The 8,950-nt window shown below is 38.8% G+C and overlaps 1 long non-coding RNA gene across 1 annotated transcript; it reads left to right on the forward strand.

Moving 5' to 3' along the window:
- The first annotated feature begins 205 nt into the window (after positions 1 to 205).
- LOC117797092 lies at positions 206 to 8,237 on the forward strand. The gene is made up of 3 exons (XR_004621964.1): positions 206 to 397; positions 7,884 to 7,957; positions 8,180 to 8,237. It is a non-coding gene; the product is annotated as an uncharacterized LOC117797092 (long non-coding RNA).
- Positions 8,238 to 8,950: the final 713 nt, after the last annotated feature.

The following is an 8,950-nucleotide window of genomic DNA, read 5'->3' on the forward strand; positions in this document are numbered from 1 at the left end:
TTTCTAAATGGGTTTCAAATTCCCCACCAATTCCACTATCAGTAATGAGCATCACATTTCACAAATGGGCCAGTTGCTTGTGCAGAAGCACATTTTATAACTGTATTTGGTTTCCTTTGAAATATTTTTAGAAACTATGGAAAAGGAATGGTGTATTTAGAAATCGGGGGTAAACACACGTACAATTACAATGTGAATATGGGGGATTACGAACAATTGGAGTTTAAACACCACCCGGCATCATTCTGAGGGCATTGCCTCCCTGCCTTGAGACGTTATGCATTTGCTCCACTCAGGTGATTCTGAGCTCCACTGTTTTCTGTGGCGATAGATGTTTGTACTTTGAAGACAGACTTTGAGGAACTGCCCATCACACAGAACTAGCCCGATGAATGAGGTGGGTGATCGCGGCAGCTGATGCCAATTTAGCTCAGAAAATAAAGGGAAATGCACAAGATTTACTCCGTATGGCTCTTTACACTGTAGCATCTGTTGGCTAATACCGTAACCTTATTAAATGTCTCTTTTAAGAGGCTGACTCTAGATAGGTATGTTTTTTCTCTTCTCACACAGGTTCTATGTATTGTGGTTTCCTTTATGCTCAGTTTGCATGTAACTGCGTCCCTAAATCATGCAGCTGAAGCTGGGTCTCACGAGCTTCCTGGAAATCTAGTGCACTCCAACCAAGTATTGAATATATCAAATTAAGAGAATTAAATCGTGCTTTTGCTTTGCAGAAACTGAAGGCGAAATAGCTCCTATATTAGTAAAAAAAATTGGAAGTGCTTTTGGAAATGTTAGATTATCTGTAGGTGTGCAAACTAGAGTCTGAGTTCAAGCCCAGCTAGTACCTAATGTTTTTTTTGGTTGCTTCTAGAACATGGGTTCAATTAAAGTTGCCTGACAGTGAAAAATCAACATATCCCAAATATTCAGGCAGAGCTTTCCTCCTTAGGGCCAAAGAATTGCTCTGCTTCTTGGCTTGGGACATTGCTTTGTTTTCACTCCCCCCCCTCCAAGTTCACACTTAAGGCACATTTTAATGCTTATGTGAGCACCACCTATTTCCTGTTATTGTGTTTCTTATTATAGGCTGCCCTCCTTGCAACTCAGGACATTTTCACCATCTCCAGGTCCTTTTAGTTGAGATGAATTTGCCAGAGGCAGGGAAAGACTGAATGGACTCTGTTCATAGCTGAAAGAGAGCCACACCATAATCTATTAAAATAAAGAATGAATGTCCAGTGTGTTCACCACTTGTATTGTGGTTTTATGGCTGTTGTTTGAACTGCAAGCCAGAATGGAACTCTTTTTAATTTCAAAGGCTTTTTTTCCCCCTCCAAGTCTCTTTTTCTCTTCTTTAAAAATCTAACTTTGGACCTTAATGTGTCGACAGATCTCTTTTACATTATTTTTGGCTGAAGCCAGAAACAAATTGTGTTGAAAAATATTATGAGAACACCTCTCCTTCTAAGATTTCGAGCCCAGTGTGGTAAACTCCAGAGGTTTGGATGATTCAGATAAGCCTTAGAAAAACATCCACTGTTTTAGATTATCTGCTTAACCAAATCCCAATGCTGAACTGCGGGAGGGTTTCTTATCTAGATTGAACTAGCTATATATTATGGGACTGAGCTGAAAAAGTAGCCCGATGAGCTACTACTGACATATAAAGGGAATCTAAACCCCATGGTTTTGCTTTTCATAGCCCAGCTGAGGAAGTCACATTCAGGGGCATTCGTAAGGTCAATATGCAAGATGCCTGGGTCTGACATGATTAAAATAAGAAATATAGCACTGAATTAACACGATTATTCCATAATGAAAAACCAAAAAATCATTACCTTATCAAAATGTAGTCACTTAGAGATTGTTTAAAAAACATATTTAAGTGGGAAAACTTGGATCTTTCGTTTGAAGGAACAAGCAAATTTCCAAAATTTCTCTGTGTGTGAACGATGGTGGCATTCATTCAATAAATACTTTCTGAGAATCTGCTCTGTGTTGGGTGCTGTCCCAGACATGGATGATCGCAGGGCAAAACGACAATATCCCTGCCCTCAGAGAATTCTGTCTACCGGAGACAACCTAGTAAACACACACGGCCACTGTGAATGGGCTTGAACTCCAACACGGTTACGTGGAGAGCTCCGTGGGAACAGACTGGGACATCCAACACAGCAGGTGACACCTTTACACAGTGGTGGCAAGATGTGCCCTAAATCCTGACGGCAAAGTATGAATTTCCTCCATGGTGCTAGTGTCAAAGATGTGGGAGCAATGACTTTTAGGCACTACATCCCATATCACACATGAAGTTGGAAAACCGGATGTTCTCATTTTATGTATCGTAACCTTACCTTGTACCTACATTATACTGTATGCTATGCTAAACACTATAAACCTTCAGGGCCTTCGTTTTCCATGTGCAAAATTGGGACAATGATAGGCTTCTCTGAAGATTGAATGTATTAATACACATAAAACTCTTAGTACCCAGAATATGGTAATCTACCATATGTTAACTATTATTAGCTATTATTTTCCTGTTTATCCATTCTTACTGATTGTGCCACGTATCAAATAGCAGGATAGTTGATCATTCACTTATTCACAAATATTTATTAAGCATGTGCCATGCACCAGGCACTGGGGATCCAAAAGTGAAAAAGTAAGTACATGCTTCATGGAGCTTAAAATTCCAGTAAGTCATCAAACAAGCAAAAAAATAACACAAATTTCAAGATGAATCTGCACTGAAAGAGCATGACAGTATTGAGGGGTGGGTGGGAGGAGGCCTTTCACATTGTCCTTGTAGAAGCCCTCTTGGAAGACGTGATGACTTGAGTGTAAAAATGGAGCCAATCTTGGAGGACCTGAGGCAGGAATACACTTGGCATGTTCCAGAAATAGACACAAGGCCACTGGATTTGGAGCAAGGATCATGAAGGGAAGAGAAACAGGAGATGAGGCCAGAGAAACAGGCAGGACAGATCATGTCGGGCCAGGGAGGGTATGGTTAGAAGCTCTGATTTCTCTCCCAGCATAATGGGAAGTCTCTTCAGAATAAGGCACAGTGTTTTAGAGCTCCTCTTTCACCAAACTCTACCAGCAGAGACTCTGCTAAGCAAGGCTCTCCTGAACTGCTGGTGGGTCCTTCATGCTCTTCCATTTCCCCCAAAGGACAAAGCCACCCTGTTATCCAGAGACCATGGAAGAACACATCCTTACTCTTCTTTCTAAACCTGGTCTGCCTTTGATAATATCATTGTACTTTTTCATATCATTTGACAATATTGCATCATTTGAGTGTATTTCTTCCCATTTATCTCTAATATCATAGCCCTTTTATAGAAGGTTTTATTTATTTATTTGACAGAGAGAGAGAGACAGCGAGAGAGGGAACACAAGCAGGGGGAGTGGGAGAGGGGAAAGAAGGCTCCCCGCGGAGCAGGGAGCATGACTCAGGGCTCGATCCTGATCCTGGGACTCTGCGATCATGACCTGAGCAGAAGGCAGATGCTTAACCTACTGAGCCACCCAGGCACCCCAATATCACAGCCTTTTTCCACAACAGTATGTACAAAAACTCATCCTATGTCCCAGGCACTGAATGAGGCTCTGTGGTTGCAGGGGTGACAAAGACAGTTCTCACGCTTAAGAAGCTCATGGGCAAGAGAGTAACACAAACATATGAAGAGACAACCTCCATTGGTGAGGTCATGGTTGGTGAGTGTGCGACTGGGACAAACATAGGGACAGTGCTGGGGGGAGCTCATGCGAGAACCACGCTCCCGAGGGCATTGATCCAGGCCTTCTAAAGGAAGGGGTAGTTGTGAGTTAACAGATAAAGAGAGAAAGTGGAAAGGTAGGGGAGGTTTTCCAGGCAGGGCAAGCAATCCTGACAAAGAACGCAAAGGCCAGAGAACACTGTTTTCCTGAGAAGGAAAGTAATTCATTGTGACTTGAGATGGAACCAAGATCCCTAATTTAATTCACATTCTTCTGTCACTCCTCTTACTTCAGCTTCCTCTTGTTCTTCCCTTCATCGGGACCCACACTTCTGTAATTGGCCATGACTGCCATCGGGGTCAGCCTGGACTTCAGGAGCAGTGTGGCTTTTGAGAGGATATTGCCTGTGAAAATTGGTCTTCCCATATTTAAAACAGGGATACAAATTCATATGTCATGGTGACTTCGTGAGAATTAAATCCACACCTCACAGGTGGCTTTATAATTAATCCGTACCTCTTGGGGATGGAGCTGGCTAGCACAGCAACTGGCATTTAGAAAGTGATCAACAAATGTTAGTCTATTTCGTTTCTCAGTTGTTTTTAAGAGAATGCATTGGTTGATCAAATGCTTCAAAACACTAATAGTTGCTTCCTACTGTATTACTTACTAAGGAGCTTCTCATTCTTTGTATGTTTTCCTTAAGTTCTCGGTTCTATGTTACCACCCTTGTACACATGTTTTCTATCCTCCCAACTAAAATCTGTATATTGACTCCTTTTTAAAAGCAGCTACCTCCTGTATGTAAGCCCTTTTTTTCAGGTTTACAAAGTCTTATTCACCTTATTCATAGAGCCTTTCTCTTCCTTCAGTGTCCTTTATAGGTAGTTTGCTATGATATATGATGGGAAAGGGAATTGTGAATTCTCCCAGAATATCAATTCCTCAAATCTGATGCTTCATAGACCAACTGTGATAGATCTTTTGTTTCTAAAAAATGAGATTGAGATATATTCATAATTTTTCTTTTTACTTCATTATCTATTTTTAGTGAATAATATAATATCCCTAGAGATACTTTTCCTATTCCCATTCATTTTTCACATCAAATCTTTAAGGAAACAAACAAAAAAGATGAGGTCCCATGGGACCCAAATTTACTGAATATATACCTATGGAGTGATTGTCACGTTCACACCCTGTATGAAGCTTTGTGGTTGAGGGCTTGGTGTTGAATTTCCTGATTTTCCTGGGAGTTTGAGACAGGTGAGGTACAAGCTGTAAGGTAGGACCATTTGAGGTTCTGTTGACTTGGAAAATAGCTGAGACAACCTAGCTGGCTTGTAGATCATAGATTCAAACTAAGGTATCAGTACGTTTAATAACACATGTCAAGCAACTTCTCCCATGCTCATTACCTCATTTCCCCAGCTGTTTTCTTCTACCCTGTTTGGCACAAGGATTTTGAAAGACATAATTTCATTCCAGATCTTAAAGGATAACTGCTGGCAATAAGTCTGTCATTATAGAACTCTCTCGTCTCTTGGAATAGGTGATCCTTGTTTAGCGTTTTAATTGCAAATGTCAATGGAAGATATTTGAAGTGGACATAAACGCCACATGGTCTTTTTCTCTACTGTACTCTTAGAAGATGAGCCCATAGGTACACAAGAGGAGAAAACTAAAATCCTGCCAATAGCACTAGTGAACAGCGGTTAGCAGTAGCACACATTATATCTTACCCCTCCTTTGGCTCTTTGGGATCTCAGGTTTCATTTTTACCTCATTTTATGATTCTGGTTTGGATTGAAGTCACATATGAAATGAACCATCTCCAACATCTCCATCGGGAAGTAACTCTACCTCAAGATAAAGGTCATTGGTTGGGCAACAGGCTTGCGTTGCTTACTCTGGCTTCTCTTTCCTGTCCTAGAAACGATTTGGAAGAGCTGCCAGGGATTTAGCCTGTGTAAGCATTAAATGTTGAAATAGAAGCTATTGCATGTTGATTAGCACTTCCTCTGATGAAGTATACAAGTGTCACGTAAAACAAAGTGGGCGCTGCTCATGATGGATTGAGCGTCTGGGGTATCCCTGAGCCAGGACCACAATGCTTTGGCTCCTACTTGCTCTTGGGAACATCTGATGGATTGCTTCATACCACTTGTCAATTATTGCTCTAAAGAACAGTCTCCTGAATTATAACTTATATCGTTCCTGCATTTCTAGTGCTGAAATTGATCCGAACTGTATCATGTCTAAGATTTTACCCATCGAATTTATTTGGAAGACTCACAGGTTATTTAATGGGAGATTATGTTTGAAGACATGTTAGTATAACATGTGGAAATCTAAATTATTCACCATCTTTAAAAGTAATCATTTAAATACACCATTTGAAAGGCATATATATATATTTATAAAAAGTCTATTTTTCAGATTGAGAATAAGTAAATTATAAAAAATATCTGCTGATAGCAATACTGATTTCAATATTACCCAATGAAAAGCTTTAAAGCAGAACAGTTTATGCAGGTATCAAAAGTCTTATTAAAATTATCTGTATATGTTAAATGGTAATATTTTCAATTTTCCATATTTTAAAGGGAAAAAATGGATAAGTGGACACACAGTGGCTGCATATTAGATATAGAAGATAGTAGAAATCAGTGATAGTTTCAATATATTCTAATTGGTGAAAGGTTTGTTCCACTTGCTGTATCTTCCTTAAATTTCAAAGGAATGAGTTCAGAACATCTGTAAAAAATGAAAAGGATCAATAGAAACAAAATTAAATAATAAGAGACTAATCTAACTTCTTCTAGTGTCTAACCAATCTAGGGTTTTTTTTAAAATAGCATCATGAAATTAGATACAACATTTTTAAAAAATCAGGTAAGTATTAATGTTCTGTATTTTGTCATCAAATTCATATAAAAGTAAAATATGATTATATAAATTGCTGAAATGAAGATTGTAAATATTTCAGTACTCAGAACACTCGGAATATGTTTGTGAACATGGACTCTGAAAAAATACATTCATTTGTATCTATATCCATTCACTGGTTAAATACGTTTTTTCATGTGAAAGAAACTGGAGGAATACATAGATATTCAACCAATGGCTTCTGTAAAGGGCATTCCAGAAAAACTCAAAAGTTATTTAAGCTCTGGTCTTTAGTTTCAAGTTATTTTAAAAATGAATGATTTTTTTCTTAGAAATTTTTATGTTTATCATAGAAATTTTAAATGATACATGTAAAGAAGAAAACATTATTAATACGTTTCACCAATCTTAACCTTACAGTCTATATTTTCAGTCTTTCTAGATATATGTATCTATCCTTAGATGTTCTTTGTTAATAGCTTAAAGTTTACTTCTCAGGGAGCTCTTTATTGTCCAATTAGGTCTGACCCATTATTATAGTGTCCTGATTATACATCAAGTTCCGTACCTTTTTTTATTTGTGTACTTTTTAACTTTGTCTCACACTGTAAATAAAAACTCCAAAAGAGCTGAGACTATGTGTTTTCTATTCATTAGTTTATTCCTAATATCTTGCACAGGAGTGCACAAAAATACATGCTCAGTTATGTCTTCCATTTGAGTTATCAAAATATGTTCACTGTAAATAAAAAAGAAAACAAACCACTGGAAAAAATTGAGCACACTTAGATTGATGATTGATAGTGCATTCCAATTCTAGAGTTGGGGCGTCTTCCTACTGCTGCACCTTTCCATGCATAAACATGATCTGTCTTTTTATTTACTCAGTGATTTTTTTGCCCCCATAAGGTTAATTTTCTTCACTTCAAGTTCTACACACTGTTATGGAAGTACTTCATGTCTCTTCTTGCTACTTTTATTAGGATTATTTCCTACTAATCTTTTAAACAAGTTTTCTAAAAATTAGCATCAAATTATTTATTTCTATATAATTTTGTTGTGGACCACTAATCTCCAGTCCATTCTGAAAGTTTTTAACTCTGTTGGTTTTTTTTTTTTTTTAAGAAATTGCGGTTGTTGTATTAAATTATTTTTCCATTCCTGGAATGCATTCTCCTCTCTTGTTATTATGATTAAAAAAGATTTTACCACATTCTATTGGTTGACATTTAAATTATGCTCTTTGTGCCTGTTTTCTTAAGGCAAAGTGTTCTGGAGTCCCGGTCTGCGCATTGCTGTGAGCACAGTGCTGGCCTGGAGCAACGCGAGGAGGGAGGTAAGGTGCTCTGACAAGGTTGGGGGCAGGAAGGAACCTCGTTGGCTGGTTTCAGCCTAGAAAACTCTGGGGCATTCACAGTTCTGCTGGATAGTAAGGAATGGAAAAGAAGTTGGAAATACAGATTATCTGAATCAGAGGATTGCCATCATTTTCACTTTTAAAATGTCAGCTGATGAAGTCCCAAAAGTTCAGTTTTGCTTTTGTTTCCCTTGCCTTTAGAGACGTGTGTTGAAAGAGGTTGCTCTAGGATTTTGATGGATTCCTGTCTCACATCGAGGTCTTTCATCCATTTGGAGTTTATCTTTGTGTATGGTGTAAGAGAATGGTCTAGTTTCATTCTTCTGCATGTGGCTGTCCAGTTTCCCCAGCACCAGTTATTGAAGAGACTGTCTTTTGTCCATCAGACATTCCTTCCTGGTTTGTTGAAGATTAGTTGTTGGTGGGAATGCAAGCTGGTACAGCCCCTCTGGAAAATAGTATGGACGTTCCTCAAGACATTAAAAATAAAGCTACCCTCTGACCCAGCAATTACACTACTAGGTATTTATCATAAAGATACAGATGTAGTGAAAAGAAGGGGCACATGCACCCCAATGTTCATAGCAGCATTGTCCACAGTAGCCAAACTGTGGAAGGGCTGAGTTGTCCTTCAACAGATGAATGAATAAAGAAGATGTGGTCCATATATACAATGGAATATTACTCAGCCATCAGAAAGGATTGTTCCCCACCATTTGCACTGACATGGATGGAACTGGAGGAGATTATGCTAAGTGAAATAAGTCAATCAGAGAAAGACAATTATCATATGGTTTCACTTATATGTGGAACATAAGGAATAGCATGAAGGACCACAGGGGAAGGGAGGGAAAACTGAATGGGAGAAATCAGAGAGGGAGACAAACCATGACAGACTCTGGACTCCGGGAACCAAACTGAGGGTTACAGAAGGGAGGGAGGTGGGGGATGAGGCAGCCGGGTGATGGGATT

Source organism: Ailuropoda melanoleuca, chromosome 18 (assembly GCF_002007445.2).
Source record: "Ailuropoda melanoleuca isolate Jingjing chromosome 18, ASM200744v2, whole genome shotgun sequence".
Lineage (NCBI taxonomy): Eukaryota > Metazoa > Chordata > Mammalia > Carnivora > Ursidae > Ailuropoda > Ailuropoda melanoleuca.